The 19,781-nt window shown below is 27.0% G+C and overlaps 1 long non-coding RNA gene across 1 annotated transcript in view; it reads left to right on the top strand.

Annotated features, from left to right (window-relative positions):
- LOC117182060 overlaps positions 1-19,781 on the top strand; it is a 427,109-nt gene that overhangs the window by 257,981 nt on the left and 149,347 nt on the right. The gene's annotated exons all lie outside the window — the stretch shown is intronic.

Raw genomic sequence — 19,781 nt, 5'->3', positions numbered from 1 at the left:
GTAAATCAATTGATAGTGAAATTGTAATATGAATGTAATATGGTGTAATATGATTACCGTATGATATCTTTAACATATTAATTAGCATTGCCTAATTAATTGTGTCCGTTGCTATTATGATTTATGATTTTTAGTCCACACACACAAACACGACGACCTTGAAAAAAAAGACGTTCTTTTAATTATTATTGCATAAGAGCCTCTCCCAACGACCGGGGAGTTAATAAAATTAATTTCCATTATCCAAGATCGACATTGGCCAAAGGAACATAAAGTAAGAATATTGCATATACGATAGGCCAGCGCATTTATAAATCACCAGTACTTATAATCTTGCTCCCACTCAGCGATTCTTTCGCAAATAATATTTTTTCTAATGGCGCCAATTATGAGATTATTATTCTCACGAGTTCTATAATGAGGAATGCAACATAAATCTTGACGCAAAATGAGAATTTCTTGTGTAATTCAATTTTTATTTTTGCTATAGGACTTTAAAATAAGTCCTAACAATATGTAGCAACAATATTAATAATAATTTTCTAATTTATTAATTCACTTTTTCATTTGTTCTTCAATTTGTAGTTTAGATTAAATCGACTAAATTTTAAGAAATTTTCTGAAAAATTTAAAAATCATTAATTTATTAATGACTTAGTTTCAAGATCCTAATTTAAATATAATTTAATTGGTTGATATTTAAAATCTTCAGGTTTTAATTTAATAAATTGAATAATTTCTGATTGGAAAGTATAATTTTCAAAACTTTTACAATAATTAAACTTTAAAGTTTCAGTGTTTAAAATTCTTTAATTTTGAACGATGAAAATGAAAGTGATTAAAAGAAACCGATTCAATCATTTTTTAAATCACTTGATACTACATGAAATGGCGATTATTAATAATATATTTATTATGTTTAAGATTTTTGTAATACCAATTTAAAATTATAATTTGGAAACTAAAGCTTTTTGTGTCTAAGGCGTAAATTCGAATGGATTAACACTTTTTTTATTTTTTGGAGGTTTCCAATTTCAAATTTGAAAAATTTGTATTATCAAATAAAAATATTGAATATTTAAACTTAAATTTTGAAATTGAATTATTTTTTATTTGATAATGTTCCCAAATATCAAACACTTCCTACTTAACTAAAAAAAAAAGAATTTCAAAATGAAAGGCTTGTGTGATTTGAAACATTGAAATGATATGTAGCAATTTTTTTTGCATTTTTTTTTAAATTTGGATTGTAATATCTTAAAATTATTAGATTTTTATTCGAATGTTTAACCAATTAAAATTTAATTTAAAATTGGAAAATATTTGTTTTGAAAATTTCAAGAATGAATAATAAATCTAAATTAAATGTTCTGAAATTAAAAAGTTCAATATTATTGTTTAAAATAGAAATAGATAAAAATCAAACTATCTAAAATTGATGTCTTAGTGATTTTCTTTGATTTTGAATTGTTACAATTTGAAAGTTTTTAATTTTCATGATAAATACTCAATTTTCCATTTTTCGCTTTTAATAGTATTAATTTTGCAATTCAATTGAAGTGGTTAAATCTTGATAAATGTAATTAACAATTTAAACATGTTTAATATTGAAATGATTTTAATTTACCTATAATAATTAAAAAATTAAAGGGTTTTGCTAAAAAATTGTAATATCACCATTTTTGGTAATAAAACATTTTTTTATTTTTCAATAAAGTTCGGATTCGTTTAATTTTCAACGTTCCAAATTTTTTCATGTTTAATGTTTCCTATGTACACTGCCTTTTTTAACGTTTTTTTAACAAATAAATTTTTTAATGTATAATTGATCATTTTTCCTTTTCAAAAGGTGAGAAAGACCATAAAATTATTGCTTAAGCTCAGAAATACTTGTATAATCAATTCTTATATTAAATTATAATTTTTTTATTCAATAAAAAATTTAAATTCTTGAACTTTCAATTTAGTTTTTAGTTTCGAATTGTGAAATGTTAATCGCTTCGAATTGAAAATTATTTAAATTAAAAATTTTTCAGTTTAAGATTATTTTATTTTGAACGCTTTTAATTAGAAATAATACAATTTCAATTTCTTCGGGATTAAAATGAACCAATTTTCAAAATTTTCTTTTAATTTTTAATGTTTGGAAATTGTTCTGTTTTATAAATATTAATCTGAAAAGATTTCATTTTCAAAATTTGAGTCTGAAAGTTTTAAATTTCGAAAACTCGTGATTTAAAAGTTGTTAATTTCAAGCACTTTCCATTTAAAATTGTTTAATTTTAAACGTTTTTACCTAATAAGTTATACAAGTTTAAGATCCTTGTAATTTACTTCTAAATAATTTTATTTACATTTTTACTTATTCTATAATTGTTCGATTTCAAGTGTTTTCAAGTCGAAATAATTAATAATTATCAATTGAGGGGTTACAGTACATAACGAGACAAACGAGAATTTTTATAAAAACTGGTTTTATTGCAAAAAAAAGCCTTAAAAATCAAATATACATTGCAGTAGAAGGATTTTTTCAAAATATAATTTTTTGACACAATAATTAAAAATAGTAGTAACAATTTAGTTGTAAATTTAATTTAGTAATATATTTTATAAACTTTTAGCACTAATATTTCTTAAGTTTATTGTAATCAAATTACGTTTTTTGTATTTTAGCAGAAAATGTCTCATACGTTGTTATCGCAATTTTCTCGGCACAGATTTATTATTTTGTAATGAAATTTTTTTTATCTTATTGAGCATCTATATATATTTTTATTTTTGTAATAAATTAAAAATTAGTTTTTAAATCCCTTTCAAAATCCGAGTGCGAAAGCCCATGAAATTTTAATCTCAAAATTCTCAGTATATTTTCTCGAAATTGGCTAACTTTTTGACATCAAACTTTGTTTACTTGTATTTAGGAACTTAAAATTTCGGATGTTTAATTTAGTTTAATTTTTGAACTAAAAATTAAGTTTTTTTTATCGAAATCCGTTGTCAACCAAATTTCAAATCAGTGTTACTTTGAGATTGTCAACTTCAATATCCATTTCCTCAAATAGAAATTTTTTTTCAATAAACCTGAATAACTTTCTTTAAACAAACTTTTTTGGTCTCAATTTAACAACACTTTGGCTCGGAAGTGGACGTTTTATCTTTAAATAGTGATTACCATTTTACAGAATATTTCCCCCCTTATTTTTAATTCCAATTTTTTGGTTATCTGTTTCGGTACTGCTGACTCTAGTACATAAATAATAACACAAATTAAAAATATTAACCTTAAGTTTACGTAATAAAGAAAAATAAATTTTCGTTTATTACATTTTAAACAAAATTCGCCGAAGTTGAGTTTAATTTGTTGCGGTTCTCATAAAAGTCAAAGGAAAGGAAAAATCTGCGTAATTTGGAAGCCGAAGAGAAGTGAAACAAGAGAAGGAATTACAGTGGTCTTTTTTTCTGTCCGAGTGAAATAGCCACTTTAGAGTAGTCTCTTTTTGATTGGTAAAATTTGACGAAAAAAAAGTGTTGTTTGCTGCTGCCATCTGCAGGAAGATGCCCCAACCATTTCACGGACGACCCTGGCTCTCACACAATGGACTTTGCGGTCAACCGACTCCACTAAGGGGGCCGTCCCTCCTGCCTCTCTGCCACTAATCTTGCCCCTTGGCGACGTCATTCGAGAATCGAGCTGAATTGCTTTTCCTTCCATTGAGATAATATCTGAAAGCACACGAATGTAAAGATAATTCAACAAATTCCAGACCCATTGCTGTTCTTCGTAGAAAGTAAAAAATGGGACTATTCTTCGAAAGGGAACGTCCATTAATTACTCAAGAAACATTTTTTTTACATTTCAGACTACCTTCCCCCCGTTTAAATAAGATTTAATATTCTTTACTCATTGTATCAATTATTTCCACTCTACACGAAATTTCAAAAGATTTTTAGTGTTTTGAAAGGATTTCAAGAGATTTCAAAGAATTGTGAGGCATTTCAAAGAACCATAAGGTATTTCAAAATGTAACAAAGTATTTTTTAGATTACATTTTTTACGGAATTTAACGAAGTTTCTAACGTTTTTTTAGGGGTTTCATTAGATTTCAAGGGATTTCAAAAGATTTACAAGGTTTTAAGTAATTTGAAAGGATTTCAACAGATCTCAAAGGATCTTAAGACTTTTTTAAAGGTCTCTAAAGTTTTTAAAGTATTATACAATTTTTTAATTAAACGAGATTTGTAAAGATGATTGGGGATTTCATGAGATTCCAAAGGATTGAAAAATATAAGATTTTCCGTGATTTCAACAGATTTCAACAGACTTTACAGGATTTTTAAGACATTTCAAAGGACTAAACATTTGTTTAAAGAATTATTATTTTTTTTAACATATTTATAAGGTGTTTTAGGGGTTTTTTGCGATTTTAAAAGATTTAGAAGATTTTCAGTGATTTGAAAGGATTTCAAAAGATTTTAAAGGGTTTAAAGGCATTCCAAAGGACCCCAAAGTATTTCAATCGATTAAAAATATTTTATGGCCTTTAAATAGATTGAAAAGATTTCACAGGATTTTAAGGCATTTCAAAGGGCTAAACATATTTAGAGAATTATCAATTTTTTAAACCATATTTCTAAGGTTTTTTTAGGGATTTTATGCGATTTTAAAAGATTTAGAAGATTTTCAGTGATTTCAAAAGATTTCAACAGATTTTAATTTTTTAAAGGCATTCCAAAAGACCCCAAAGTATTTCAAGGAATTAAAAATATTTTACCATATTTACATAGATTTCATGAGATTTCAAGAGATTTCAAAAGATTGGATGTCCATTATTCATTTGAAAAGGTCTCAACAGATTTCACATTAACTGAAACCATTTCAAAGGATTACAAGGTTTTAAAAATAATTATGCAATTTTTTAATTGAACGAGATTTCCAAACCTTTTTGAGATTTCATCATATTTCAGATTTCAAAGGATTTCAGAAGATTATAAGATTTTCATTAATTTAAAAGAATTTCAACAAATTTCAAAGGATTTGAAAGCATTTCAAAGGACCCAAATTTTTTTGAATTGAATTATAAGAATCTTTAACGAGATTTTCCATGCTTTTCAGTGACTTAAAAGTTTTTCGAGGCTGTTCAAAACATTTCAAAGAATCTTAAAATTTTCATAGAATTAAAGGAGATTTCCAAAGGTCTTTAGGGACTTCATGATATTTCAGAGGATTTCAGAAGATTAGAAAATTTTCAGTGACTTGAAAAGATGGTAAATGATATTACATGACTTTAAGGCATCTAAAGGCACGGAGAAGTTTTAAAAAAATGATACAATGTTTTAATTTAACGAGATTTCCAAATTTTTTAGGGATTTCATGAGATTTCAGATTTCGATGGATTTCAAAAGATTATAAGATTGTAAGTCACTTGGACGGATTTCAACAGATTTCATAGGATTTTAAGGCATTTCAAAGCACAAAAAATTGGTTTGAAGAATTATACAATATTTTTACGAAATTTCCATACCTTTCAGGAAATTCATAAGATTTGAAAGATTTTGAATGTTTTTAAAAATATTTAAAAGAATCACAATGCATTTTAAAGAATCACAAAATTTGTACGAAATGTAAGGAAATTTCCAAAGCCTTTTAGGGATTTCATGATATTTCATATTTCATAGGATTTCAAAACATAAGATTTTCCGTGACTTGAAAAGATTTTAACTGATTTCAGAGGCTTTTAAGGCATTTCAAAAGACACCATTTTCTTAAAAAGGAATTATACAATTTTTTAATTTAACGAAATTTCCAAATTTTCGTAGGGATTTCATGATATTTCAGATTTCAAAGGTTGTCAAAAGATTAAAACATTTTTATTCATTTGAAAAGATTTTAACTGATTAACAGGATTTTAAGGTATTTTAAAGTACTACAAAGCTTAAAAAAAAGTATCAGTTTTTAATTTAAAGATATTTCCAAAGCTTCTTAGGGATTTTATGATATTTCAGATTTCAAAGGATATAAAAAGATGAAAAAATGTTTTCAGCTTGAAAAGATTTCAACTAATTTCACAGGATTTTAAGATATTTCAAAGGACTTCAAAGTTTTAAAAAATGTGTACCATTTTTTAATTAAAAGAGACTTCCAAAGCTTCTTAAGGATTTCATGATATTTCAGATTTCAACTGGATTTCATATCATTGCAAAGGATTTCAAGAAGATTAAAAATATTTTCATAGTATTTTAAGGAATTTTAAAGGACTGCAAAGTATTTCAATGAATCACAAATTTTTACGGAATTTAACGAGATTTCTAAAGATTTTTAGGGATTACATGAGATTTCAAAGATTTCAAAGGCTTACTCAGATTTTAAGGGACACCGAAGGGTTTGCACTGATTTTTAATGATTTTAAGCAATTAAGAACAATTTTCGCCAATGACAAAGGATTTCAAGGGATTTCAAGTAATTTTAAGGAATCTTGTAATGTTTCGTAATATTTCTCTTGTCAAGATTTCCAGGTTTCCAGCCGCGCATAATTAATGGAAGGTCCCTGATTTACTTAATCCTTCTAAATAAATTAGTAAACGTGAGTTTCATAAAAAATAGCGAATTAAAAAAAACGGTCCTTCGAGTCGGATTTAAGAAATAAAAAAATAGAGTAGAGGTACATGCATTAATTACATAAGGACGATTTTTTTATTTTAGACCCCTCCTCCTTCTCACGTAATTTTGTTTTGCTTAATGTACCAACAATATATCTAGCTAAAATTATTCAAAGAGAATATTATTAAAAATAATAGTAAATTGATTAAACAATTATGGAAGCAGCATAGAGTGCTTTTAGAAAATTTAGTTATTGACCAATGTCTTATTTGTAAACAAAAAACGATTCCAGTCATCCTAGAAGCTGCAAGTCAATGTAGTTTATGTAGGTTTGTTCATGCATTTCTCTACATAGTATAGAAGCAGCATAAAGTGCTGTTAGGATATTTAGTTATTGGCCAAGGTCCTAATTGAAAACAAAATACGATTCAAAGACAAGGCTCATTTTTAATAGGTCACTCAGTTAGTGTTCCGACGGATAGTATCGGACCACAAATTGAATGACCTATTGAAAATTAGCCTACATTTCCTTACAACACTCTATGCTGCTTCTATACCTTGTAGAGAAATGCATAAACAAATGAACATAAGAAATATTGATTTTTACATTCATGTATAATGATTCGGTTGAAAAATATCCTTCGTGAAATCCTACTTGGTATGGAAGCAGCATTGAGTGCTGTTTGGAAATTTAGTTACGGACCAAGGTCTTAGTTGGAAACAAAAAAGAAGATTGCAGATCGCTCTGGAAGCTGCAAATAAATATTTTTTTGTAAATTTGTTTATCTATTTCTCTGGAAGGTATATAAGCAGCATAGAGTGTTGTTAGGAAATTTATTTATTGACCAAGGTCTTGATTATCAACAAAAGAGGATTAAAATTTAAGGCTAATTTTTATTAGACCACTGAGTTAGTGGTCCAATACTATCCTTCGGTAGTATATCAGCATAGAGTGCTGGTAGGAAATTTATTTATTGAACAAGGTCTTAATTGCAAAGAAAATACGATTAAAAGTCTAGGCTTTTTAATAGGTCATCCAGCTAATGGTACAATACTACCTGTCGGTAGTATAGCTTCCTTCATTACGCATGAAATAAGTCCACAATTGTTTATGTACAATGATTGGATTGCAAAATGTCTTTCATAAAAATTCGAAAAAAACTTTCCAAAGAATTCTCGGACAACCCTATTATATATCTGACATGATTCTCCTGAATATCAGCTTTACAATCACACCAGCAAAGATTTGTAGTTTTGGCAGCATAGAGTGCTCTTAGATTTAATTATTGGCCAAGGTCTTAATTGTAAACAAAAGGTGGTTAAAAGTCAAGGCTAATTTTTAAAAGGTCCCCCGTTAGTGATTCGATACTATCCGTCGGTAGTATAGCAATGATTCGGTTGAAATGATTCGGTCTTGGTCGCAGATGCGCTTGATAGTACTCTACTTGCCATAGAAGCAGCATAGAGTGCTGTTAGGAAATTTAGTTATTGGCCAAGGTCTTAGTTAGAAACAAAAGACGATTCCAGGTCGTCCTGGAAGCTGTGTTGGACGATGTAGTCATACATGCGAGTATAATCTACATGCGCTCAAATCGTGGCTGTATTTTCGCACGCCTCTCACCGTAAACCATATAATCGTAAAACAGAGCTCAGGGATCCCTCTGGCTCTGTACCAGAATAATGGTCGATAGGTATAGGAACGGCTTTGATAATTATAATAATGATCGGCATGGTCCGCATAAGCAAACCAGAGTAGCAGCCCTATAGCTGGCTGGTGGCTGCCTGGGTTATAAGGCGCAGTTATACTACAAAGCATACACTCTTATTACCGGAGATTTCTTTCGTGCCAGCGATAAGCACTGAGAGACCCAGGGGTCTTATTACGCAATTACAGGAGTAATTTCGGTCGTCTTACTGCTGGATACGCTTGTCCCCTTTTCAAGCAAGTCGAGATCGGGCTGGAAATACTCGTTCTGTCCTCTTTTTAACAACGCAATTGCAGTCGTAAAATATTTATCAATCAATAGCCAAGCATGGAAATGTGGAAATCAATATTCTCGGCGGATTGTAAACATTTTATGATTCTATTCCACTGTCTCTTTATTGCAATTCTCCAAGAAAATTGGTGTCATATCGATCCTTTATTTAGAACCTATAAAGTGTAACAGGTGCAGCTTTTAGTGGTTTACAATTTACGAAGTCGAAATTGCAGTGGGAATATCAATATTATTGTGCAAGATGTAGTACAAATATCTCATTTTTTTGTATAGAGTAGAGTCTGGTGGTAAATTATAAAAATTTGGATTTGAATGTTTGTCTAGGGAAAGCAACTCCTAAAAAAGTGGTCCGGCGGAGGTGAATTTTATTGGTAAATTTGAATCAGTCCGACATGGGTCACTGAATCAAATCAGTAAAAATATTCACTGAATCTCAATGCAATCTCACTGATTCCAATAGCTGGAAATAAACCACTTATTGAAATCAGTAAGGATTTTTACTGAAAATTAGTAAAATTTCACTGATGGAAATTTAAAAAGTGGATCATTTTGCATCAAATACACTGATGCGTATTAAAAAAGTGATATTTTTAAATAAGATTATTGAATATTCCATAAAATTTTCTGTTTAAGAATACTACTTTTCAACAAAATACGTCAATTTTAAATAAAGAAGTTGAATTTTCAACTGAAAAAGATACATTTGATCTAAATAGTTGAATTTTCAACTATAAATCTTCAAAAATAAAAATTACTTTTTTAAAAAATTCATCAATTTTAGACAAAAAAAAATATAAATTTAATATATGATATTTCACATTTATTTTTAAATTAAAAACAATTTAATTCAACCAGAAAGGCGAATTTTCAAAAAAACAGTTGACATTTCAAGTAATTTTCTACCGAGAAAAAAAACAAAGAATTGAATTTTTAGGATAATAGTTTATTTTTCAATAAAAAAGATTAATTATAATGTAAGAATTTTAATTTTCTATTGAGAAAGGGGAATTGCACCCAAATATATACATTTGCAATTGAGACAAATTTTCATCAAAAATGAAATAATTAAATTTCCAGTCAAAACATTTATTTTGAACCAAATAAAGAATGTTTAACAAAACAGTTAATTTTCTACCAAATAGATCAATTTTTAAGTAAAAAGGATACGTTTTCAACTAAAAATGTGATAATTAAATTTCTAGTAGAAACAATTAATTTTGAAACAAATAACGAATTTCCAATAAAACAGTTAAATTCTCTATCAAAGAAATTAATTATTTAATAAAAATGAAGCATTTTTAACTAAAAACGGATAAATTAAATTTTCAAGTAAATAAATTTGTTTTCAATGGAAAACCCCAACGAATTTTCAACCATAAAGATGAGTTTATTTCAAGCAAGAAAACGAATTTTCTACTAAAAAAAATCGAAATTTCAACCAAATACTTGAATTCTTAACTAAGATTGTATTGAGATTAATTTTTTTAACGAAAAATTACATTCCTTTTTCGTAAAAGAAACTAAATTTTCGGTTAAGAAAAATTAATTTTCAACCAGAAAAATGAATTTTAAACAAGTTAGTTCAATATTTAACCAAGTACAGTAGAATGTTTCGCTCAAAAAGGTATATTTTGAACTAAAAATTTAAGTTACATTTTCAGTTAAAAATAAAAAAAAACAATTCTCATTAATATGGTTAAATTTTTAAACAAAGAAATAAAATTTCTATCAGAAAGAAAAACGAATTTTCAACCAAATAATGACTTTTAAAAGAAATCGTTGAATTTCTTAAGAAGTAGATTATTATTTCACCAAATACTTCAATTTGCAGCCAAAAACATAAATTTTGAATAAAAAATCCTAATTTTCCACTAAAAAACGAAATTTTATCAAAATACATGGATTTTTGACTAAGAAAGAGAATGTTCTACCAACATTAAAAAATATGAATTTCCAGTAAAAAGAAAGTCATTTAATTCAGCCAAAAAATTACAATTTTTCAACAATATAGCTAAAATTTCAACGAAAAAACTAAATTTTATATATAAAAAGACGAATTTTCAACAAAACGGTAAAAAATTACTTTTTAACCAAATTTTTAAATTTGTCTACAAAGTAGAATAACTTTTCACCAAATATTTGAATTTTTAACGAAGATTTTTTCTACCGAAAAAGTCGAGTCTTCAACAAAGTATATAAATATTTAATTAAAAATTATCAATTTTGAACGAAAAATTAAATAGTTAAATTTTCAGTTAGGAAAATTAATTTTCAACAGAAAAAAAATCAAGAACATAGTTAAGAACTATTTAGATTATCGATTGAAATCACTCCGAATCACCTAGAATTTGTTACATTTGATATACTAATACATAAATAAAAGTATAACGTGGCGTTTTAGCATATATTTATTTTAAAATTTTCAATTTAATTTGAAACTACATTAAATTCGAATTAATTTGAGTTTTTATATGTATATTAAATGACTTAGATTAATGCGAATAGCGTGCTTTTAAATTTTTTCCATAAAATTGAACACTTTTATTTTCTGTTCATATTCTTATCTATTAAAAAGGATGCACTTAGCATTTTTTAAATTTCGCCTTAAATAAACATAAATTTATGTAAACTTTAAATTGATAAAGTTGTAATTAAAATCAGAAGATTTATTTTCTACATTTACTAATTCACTTCCTGAGAATGTACTGTAAAATTATACTTAAAACCTAGCCTAGGCCATGGTTAGATACTTCCGTTGCATCGTTAATTTAATGTACCATTAAGGTGAGATATTTCACTGATTTACATAAATTAGAGGATACAACACCGAAATTCTCTAAAGTGCAAATTGTTGTAAAATTGATTTTATGCAGCATAACATTCATAAAATGACTTTCATAGCCCATCACCCATTTTATATTCAATTTTTTTGTACTTTTCGGATTTTATTATTCCTATCCAACATGTGTTGATTGCAGATTTACGGTTCAACAATGTCTTCATTTTAATTTCGACAATTTTAGTTATCTTCTCTTTCTTACTATTAATGTTTATTTTTTAAAAACCTAAAAGGATTTTAACTACCATACAATTCTTAAGGAGCGACCCATAAATTACTTAACACATTTTTGCCAATTTTTTACCCCTCCCCTCTCCATGTATCAATTCATAAAAAAGTAGTTTTGTACCCCCCCCCCCTTTATATCTTAAGTAATTTTTCCAAATATATGAACTGTAAAAATATTCATCAAAAACTTCATTTTATAAAATTTTAGTACATATCATTAATAATTATATACAGGTTATGCATTTTTCTTGATTTTTTTTTAGATAAACGTAACCTTTAATGACCTAAATAAGTTAAAGAACGGTTGAGATTATAATAAACAAAAATAAAATTTAATATAACACGATATTATATATATATACATGAATGATTTTGTGGGTCATGGTTATTTAAAAAATTGTGAAAACTCTATTTTTATGGATATTTTAATTAAATGACATACATTCTTTACATTAAATACATTCTTAAAAATCATTGGAAATACATTGAAATATTTGAGAATTTCTTCAAATGTTTGAAATTCCTTAAATCTTGTATATAAATTTTTGAAATTTCATTAAAATATTATAAAATCTGATGAAATCATTTTGAAATTTCTTTAATCTTTTAAAGCTTTCTTGGAATCCTTTCAAATTCCTCAAAATGTTCCAAATCCTTTGAAATATTTTGAAATATTTTTAAATTTGTTAAAGCTCCTCAAAATTCTTTGAGATTCTTTTAAATTCTCTATAAAATCTTTTAAAAACTTTGGAATCTACTGAAATTCTATGGAATATTTGAAAAAAAAAATTAAATCAATCTTTTCAATCCCTGCATTTTTTTAAATATCATTAAAATATTATCAAATCTTATAAAATCCTGTACTTTTTCATAAAATCTGATGATATTCCTTGACATTCCGTGAAATATTGGAAGTTCTGAAATTCTTTGGGAGCGTGCAAAATTCAGTAGAATATCTTATTAAGAGCCTTTAAAATCCATTTCGTTGATATTCCTTAAAATCCTTAATTAAATATAAATAAATACATTCTTAAATTCCTTTAAAATATTTGGAAATCTTGGCAGTCTTCTAAAATTCCTTGAAATATTTTCAGATATCCTAGGGACCTAAGGTCTTCATAATTTTTTAAAAACTTTAAAATTAAAGTAATCTGATCATATTTCTCAAATTCCTTGAAATGCTTTGAAATGTCGTTAAAGTATTATAAAATCTCTTTGAGATCCTGAAAAGTTGATTGAAATAGGAAGTTAAAATCCTTTAAAATCCTTTTAAATGACTGAAATCCTTGGAAATTTGATCAAATTCTGACGAAAATCCTTAAAAATTCTTTGAAATATTTGAAACTCTCGGAAATATTTGAAAATTCCTTGAAATCCTTTCAAATATACTGCAGTCTTTAAAATTTCTTGAGATTTTTCAAATTTTTTTAAAATCTCTGGAAATACCTTGATGTAGTAGTTAAATAAAATGTGATGATATTCATAAAATTTTTCCTATTAATTGGAAATCTTTTGAAATCTCCTGACAATTTTGAAAGATCTTGAAAATTCCTTGAAATCCTCAAATTCTTGAAATCTACTGAAACATCCTCCAATATTTGAAAACTTCTTCAAATCTTTAAAATACCTTCATTCTTCGAAAATTTTCATCAAATTTTATAAAATCTCATGAAATCATGTAAAATTTCTTCGTAAATTCCTGAAAATCCCGTGACATCTAAAGTTTGATAAAATCCTTTAAAATCTTGGAAAATTGATTAAAGTACCCTTTTAATAAGCCCCTTTAAAATTTTTTGAAATGCTTTAAAATTACTAAAAATCCTTTGAAATATTTGGAAAATATCCTGAAATTCCTTGGAAAATTTTCAAATATCCTACATTCTTTAACAATCTTTTATTCCTCTGAAATCTCGATATTTTTTATAGTTCCTAAAAATTACTTGACATTTTTTTAAAATCCCTAAAATAATTTAAATCCTTCGAAATTCTCGGAAATCTGATAAAATCCTGTAAAATCTGTTGAAAGACCTTAAAAATCATTCAATCCTTTGATACATTTTGAAATCTTCAGAAATTTTTTAGAACATTTTCAAACATCCTAAAGTTTTTTAAATTCTTTATAATTTAAAGGAAAGTTCTAATCTTTGGAAATAACTTGCAATATTTTTAAATTTCTTCAAATTCCGTGAAGTTAAATGAAATCTGATGATATTTCTTGAAATTCTTTGAAATTTTTGTCATCTCTAGAAACTTCCGTGCAATCTTGTAAATTAAAACACTCTAAAATATTCTGAACCCTTTGAAATCTTTTGAATATCCCTAAAAGTTTTTAAAAAACCCTAAAAATGTCTTGGTATCTTTAAAGAAATTTTCTAAAGCCTTTAAAGCAAAAAAAATGTTGGTTTTGTGGATATTTTTTATAGAATATCTTTATAACATTATTACAATTTTTTCTTCGAAATCTATAAAATTTTCATTTTTTAGATACTATAATTTTGGATACCTGGATTTTATGTAACGTTGATTTGTTAAAAATACAAATTAACCGTATCGACCCCCCCCCCCTCTTAAAAAAACTTAACATAATTTATAGATGGCATCTAATTTCGGAAAAATGAAAGATAAGATCATTTTATTTAAATGACTTCTGAAGTATCTTATAAAATAATTTTTAGTATGTACATTGCAAAAGCGTGAATTATTGTCTATAAAAGGATATTTCATCAGTAAATTTGTGGAATTTCCCCAAAAAAACAACTACGTTGAGCACCCTAATATAGATAATACTCCTTCAATAACTCTTCATAAAAGAAAAAGCCCAAATTACTAAAATTAGACAATCGAAAACTGCATCTTAATATTACTCAACAAGAAAACCAGTATAAGACAACCAATAAGTTTAAAACTCCTACAAAGAAAAGCCCGAAACTGCCAAGCACTCCTTTCGCAGTTCATAAAAATCAACATTACGCCAATGAGCCTATCCAACCGATCCTCAGAATCAAACCTTCTATCGGGGAGACCGCAAGAGAGCCTGGGCCCGCGAAGATGACCGAAGTGGCTTCGGGAAGAGTCGAGGGGCCTATCGGCTGGGTTCGTTTGGGACTGATGCGGTTCCGAAAGGGACGAGCCTGCCCGAGCCAACCTGGCCAGACAGGTTCACACAGATGCTTGGCGGCCATCATGAATGTTTGTAAAATATGTATTCGAGTCCTGGGTCGCGGGTGGGGACTGGGGCGCGGGTGGGGGCCCAGAATCCCTCAACAGAGAGAGAATCCAAGTAGAAGGAGAAAAATAGAGAAAAGGCACAAATTCATAAAAGTGGGGGGATGCGGCCCGAGGGGAATAACCAGAATGGGGAAATGCTCAAGAGAGGGCGCTGAGATCGCTTTTCGACACGAACTTTGACGAGAGCGTTTCATTTTGCTACAAGATTCATAAAAAAGAACAACTCTTGAACGGATGCTGTGATTTGCGGAATAGACAAATTTAGATATGCTAATGAGTACAATGGTTGGCCACTCCTCAATTATTGGCCATTAGCTTTAAATATATTTAATTAAGAAATGTTCAGAAATAAAGCTATTAATAAAGAGTGCAAGATTGTTATCAAAGCACTCTACGTTATAAGTTTTAATTTTTAATGTTTCTCAATATATGATCATTTTGAGGTGGACAATCATTGCCAATGGTGGCCAATCACTTTATTCATTATCATACATTCATTTTTATGCGGATGGTACGCATAATTCTTCCTTTTGCTGAAAAAATACTGTCATAATTTTCGTTTATTTTTAAAGAATTTTTTAAGGTTTCACTAGGCTTAATTTATGAAATTAATTGTCTGAAATTATCTATGATAAATGATTTTTAAATACTTCTACCGGGGGCAAGAAAGAAATTGAATTTTCAATTCCAAAATTTTTATAGTTTAAAAATTGCTAAAGTTCAAAAACAATTTAAGTAAAGTTCCATATAATTCAAATGAATGGTAAAAATTTTTTTAATGAATAAAGGAGACTGAGAACATTCATAAAAGTGAATCGAACGAAATTCAAAGAATCAAACCATTTTTATTGAATTAAGTAAAATAAAAGTGAACAGAATTCCGGGCAAATTCAACATACTTTGAATGAATTGAATTTTTTTAACCAATAAATAAAATAACATTCCGAGTGAATTTATAATTTAAACAAATATAAGGAAAATCAAAAAAATTTTAGGAAATTCATAAGAATTCCATGCGAATTTAAACGAAATGTGGATTAATCGATAAGAACTGAAAGTGAATAACTATTTAAGCAAAGTTAAAATTAATTCAAAAAAACCCTGAAAAATTTCATTATTTCAACTAAAATGGAAGGAGAGTAAATTTATAAGAATTCTGGGAAATATATAATACTTTAATGAAATTCACAAGAATTTGAGCAAATGAACAAAATTTTAGAATAAAAAAATTTACATTGAATTTAATAGAATATAAGGGAACATAATTCAGGAAAAATTCGACAAAATTTAAGTAAATTTAAAAAAAAAAACAATTAAAATTCAAGTGACTATAGGAATAGAAAGGAAATGAGAAGAATTCGATGAAATTCATAAACGTTCAGAGTGAATTGAAAACAATTCAAGAAAAATTCAATAGAATTCAAAGGCATTCGAAGAAATTCAATTCTTCTGATGATTTAAGTAAAATTGGAGTGAATTTAGAAGAATTTAAGGGAATTCAGAAGATTTTGAGGAATTTCGTAAGGATTTGCGCGAGTTGAACGAAATTTCAAAAATGAAAAAAATGACATTGAATTGAGTAAAGTGGAATTCAGGGTAAATTTAAGAAGATTTAAATGGATTGAAAAAAATGCCAACAATTATTCCATTCTTTTAAGTAAACTGGGAGTCAGTTTAGAAAAATTAGGGGGAATACAGAAAATTTTGATGAAATTCATAAGTATTTGTATGGATTGAACGAAATTTAAAGAACCTAAAATTTGCATTGAATTAAATAAAATAAGTAAACAAAATTTAGAGAAAGTTTAACAGAATTTAAGTTAATTTAAACAAAAATTAATCAAATAAATTTCGAGTGATTTTAAAGGAATATAATATTCATTGACTTCTTTAATGTAAGTTTGGAGCGAATTTAGAAAAATTCAAAGGAATTAAAAACCATTTAGAATAAATTCATCGAAATTAATTCCAAATGAATTACAAAGAGTCCAAAATGTTCAATTGCTATCAGTTAGACTGTAGTAAACTTAGCAGAATTCAAGTGAATTCAAGAAAGTTCAATGAAAGTGTTACGATTTCAAGAAGAATTGAAAACAAACCGTTATAAATAAAAAATAATACAAAAAAATAACGAAAATTTTAAAATCCAAGAAATTCCATTGAATTCAGATAAATAGGATTAAATAAAAATCTCATACAATTGAAGAGAATTCAAGGTGAACTTTAATTGAAAATAAAAAAATATTAATTAAATTTAACAGATTTCAATAAAATTCCAAAAAAACTCTGGATGAATTTACAAGAATTCAAAAGAATTAAATAGAATTTAAAAACAATAAAGTGATATTCTAATTTTTGCACATTTTTTTCAATTAAAATGTTTTTTCTGTCACATGGTATGGAGATTTTTTATTTATTCTTTATGGAAAATATATTTTTTTTATTTCAAAAGAAATTCTCTGAATATTATTCTGGAAAAAAAAAGGTTTAGGGACCATTTTAGAAATTAAATTAACCATTTATAAAAATATTTATTTTTTTTTTTGATTAAAGAAAAAGTTTTAATTTTTAAAGAAAACTGTAAATATTAAAATAACTATAATTTCACGATTTCCATTGTAGTGCAATTACATATTTTCACAATCTAAGCCCGATAACATTCACAATTTGAAGTTGTGCTCCTAAATTTGGATTTGAAACGATTCATCTTGGAATTTATCCATTTTTGAATATTACAGGAGAATTATAAAATGTTTTGCCTTTCATTTAGAATAAACATTATTAAATTTTTAGTACCTGAAATCGTGCATTTTTCAATTTTGGAATATTCTAATTTGAAATTGTCAGATTTTAACGTTGTTAATCTTAAAATGGTCAATTCAACCCTAAACTCATAAATAATGATATCATTTTTGCTTAAAAAAGCGCATGATAAAAAAGTGTAACATCTCATTCAGTAGCATTGTATGGCATCAAATAACATAATACGTCATAAACCATAAAGGAGCATAACATGCCATAAAATAGCATAATGTGGCATAAAGGATCATAACAAGCCGTAAAGTAATATAACAAGTCGTAAAATACAACAATATAACACGGAATAATATATTCCGAGGACTTTTATCAAAAGAATTGCTGATCAGATTTTACGAGACACTTATAATTATCAGCTCATAATTATTCATTATTTTTAAAACTATTTTAGTCTAATAATTAAAACTCAGTTTTCGAAATGAGTAGAGTCACATTAAAAATGCGACAATACACATTGCAATAACTTTATTAATATATTTTTTTATTTAAATAATGTATTTTTTAGTCACCATTGTGGGAATTCTACTTCCAACCATCTAAATTTGAATCTGTCAAAAATTACTGATTCGAAGTCAGCTTGGACTGATTCAAATAATGCGGATTCGAAGACTGAGAAATCAGTCAAATAATTTATTTTGCCTATAATTAAATTTCATCCATAATAAAACGAATTTTCAAAAAAAAAGTTAAATTTTCAACCAAAAGGATGAACTTTTATTTCAAATGATGAATCTTCAAACCAGTAGCCGAACTTTCAACAAATTAGATAAATTAAAAAAAAAAATTCTCCCCCAAATAGATTAATTTTTTACGAATTAAGACGATTTTCAACAAAATACGCGTATTTCAACCAAAAATGAAATACTAAAATTTGTAGTCATTATATTATTTGAATGAAAATGTTTATTTATTAAATTATCATGCAAAATTATATTTTTTCTTGATTTTTTTAACTGTTCAGAATTGAAGAAAATTGCTCGGAATATTGGATTTCTAATAGTCGAATTTTTTAGAGTTGAATTAAAATGTTTAAAAAATTTTTAACCGTTGAAAATTTAAAAAATGGTTGAAAAAACAAGTGAAAAAAATGTTATATTTACATAATTTGCTATGAGAATTAAATAAAAATTTCAATTTATGATCATTAAATAAACATTACAGTCTATACAATTTCTTTAAAAAGTCGATTTCTTCGTAAACAGGTTGCCATTGAAAAATCTTGTTTTGGCAAATGTATTAATCATCCAATGGACTTTCAGATAGACAATTTATATTTAATAAAAATTTTAACTTGTAACAAGCGTAAATATAAATTAGATATTGGTCAAAATTGAAGAAAAATTGATCTTGCAAGGGAATTCTGAATTTCTTTAAAATTAAACAATTTACCAATTTTAACGTTAACAATTGAACTGTTTCATCCTTTTAATAGGAAATTTTTTAATTAGAACTATTTAAAATTGTTGCTTTAAAATCAAAATTTAAGAAACCTTAATTTTTAGAAACCGTTACTGAAGTTAGATAAAAATATAGTAAAGTTACTGTAAATGTTACTGAATTTCGTTTTCAGCAACCTAATTTCGTAAATTGCAGTAAATTTTTTGGGCTGGGCATTCACTTTTAGGGATTTTTTTGTAAAATTGCAGATCGGAAAAAGGATTCGTCTTTTAAACCTATCCGCGAATCAACCCATTCTTTGTCACTTTCATCAGAAGTGAATCGTCGCTCAGGCAGACCATGTGTGATTGATCGTAAGAAGCAATCAGACGGCGCGTTGTCTGGAGAATACAATTTAATTTCGTAAATTTGAGTTACTTTATTGGCAGCGTGCATTTATTTTGACGAATTTTTTGTCAAATTTCAGGTTTATTTAAATTTAAAGCATTGCCGATAGCTAGCCAATATTTTATCGCATATTTCTGGCAGCTTATGGGTACCACGTCGGAAAAACAACTCGTCTTTTGAAGCTTTCTACGAATCGACCCATTTTTTGGCATATTCATAAGAAGTGAATCGTTGCTCAAGCAGATCATGAGTTAGATCGGAAAAGGTGATAATCAGACGGCGCGTTGCC

This window comes from Belonocnema kinseyi, chromosome 10 (assembly GCF_010883055.1).
Source record: "Belonocnema kinseyi isolate 2016_QV_RU_SX_M_011 chromosome 10, B_treatae_v1, whole genome shotgun sequence".
Lineage (NCBI taxonomy): Eukaryota > Metazoa > Arthropoda > Insecta > Hymenoptera > Cynipidae > Belonocnema > Belonocnema kinseyi.
The sequence above is the reverse complement of the archived record's forward strand: the minus strand, read 5'-3'. Positions and strand labels throughout refer to the sequence as shown.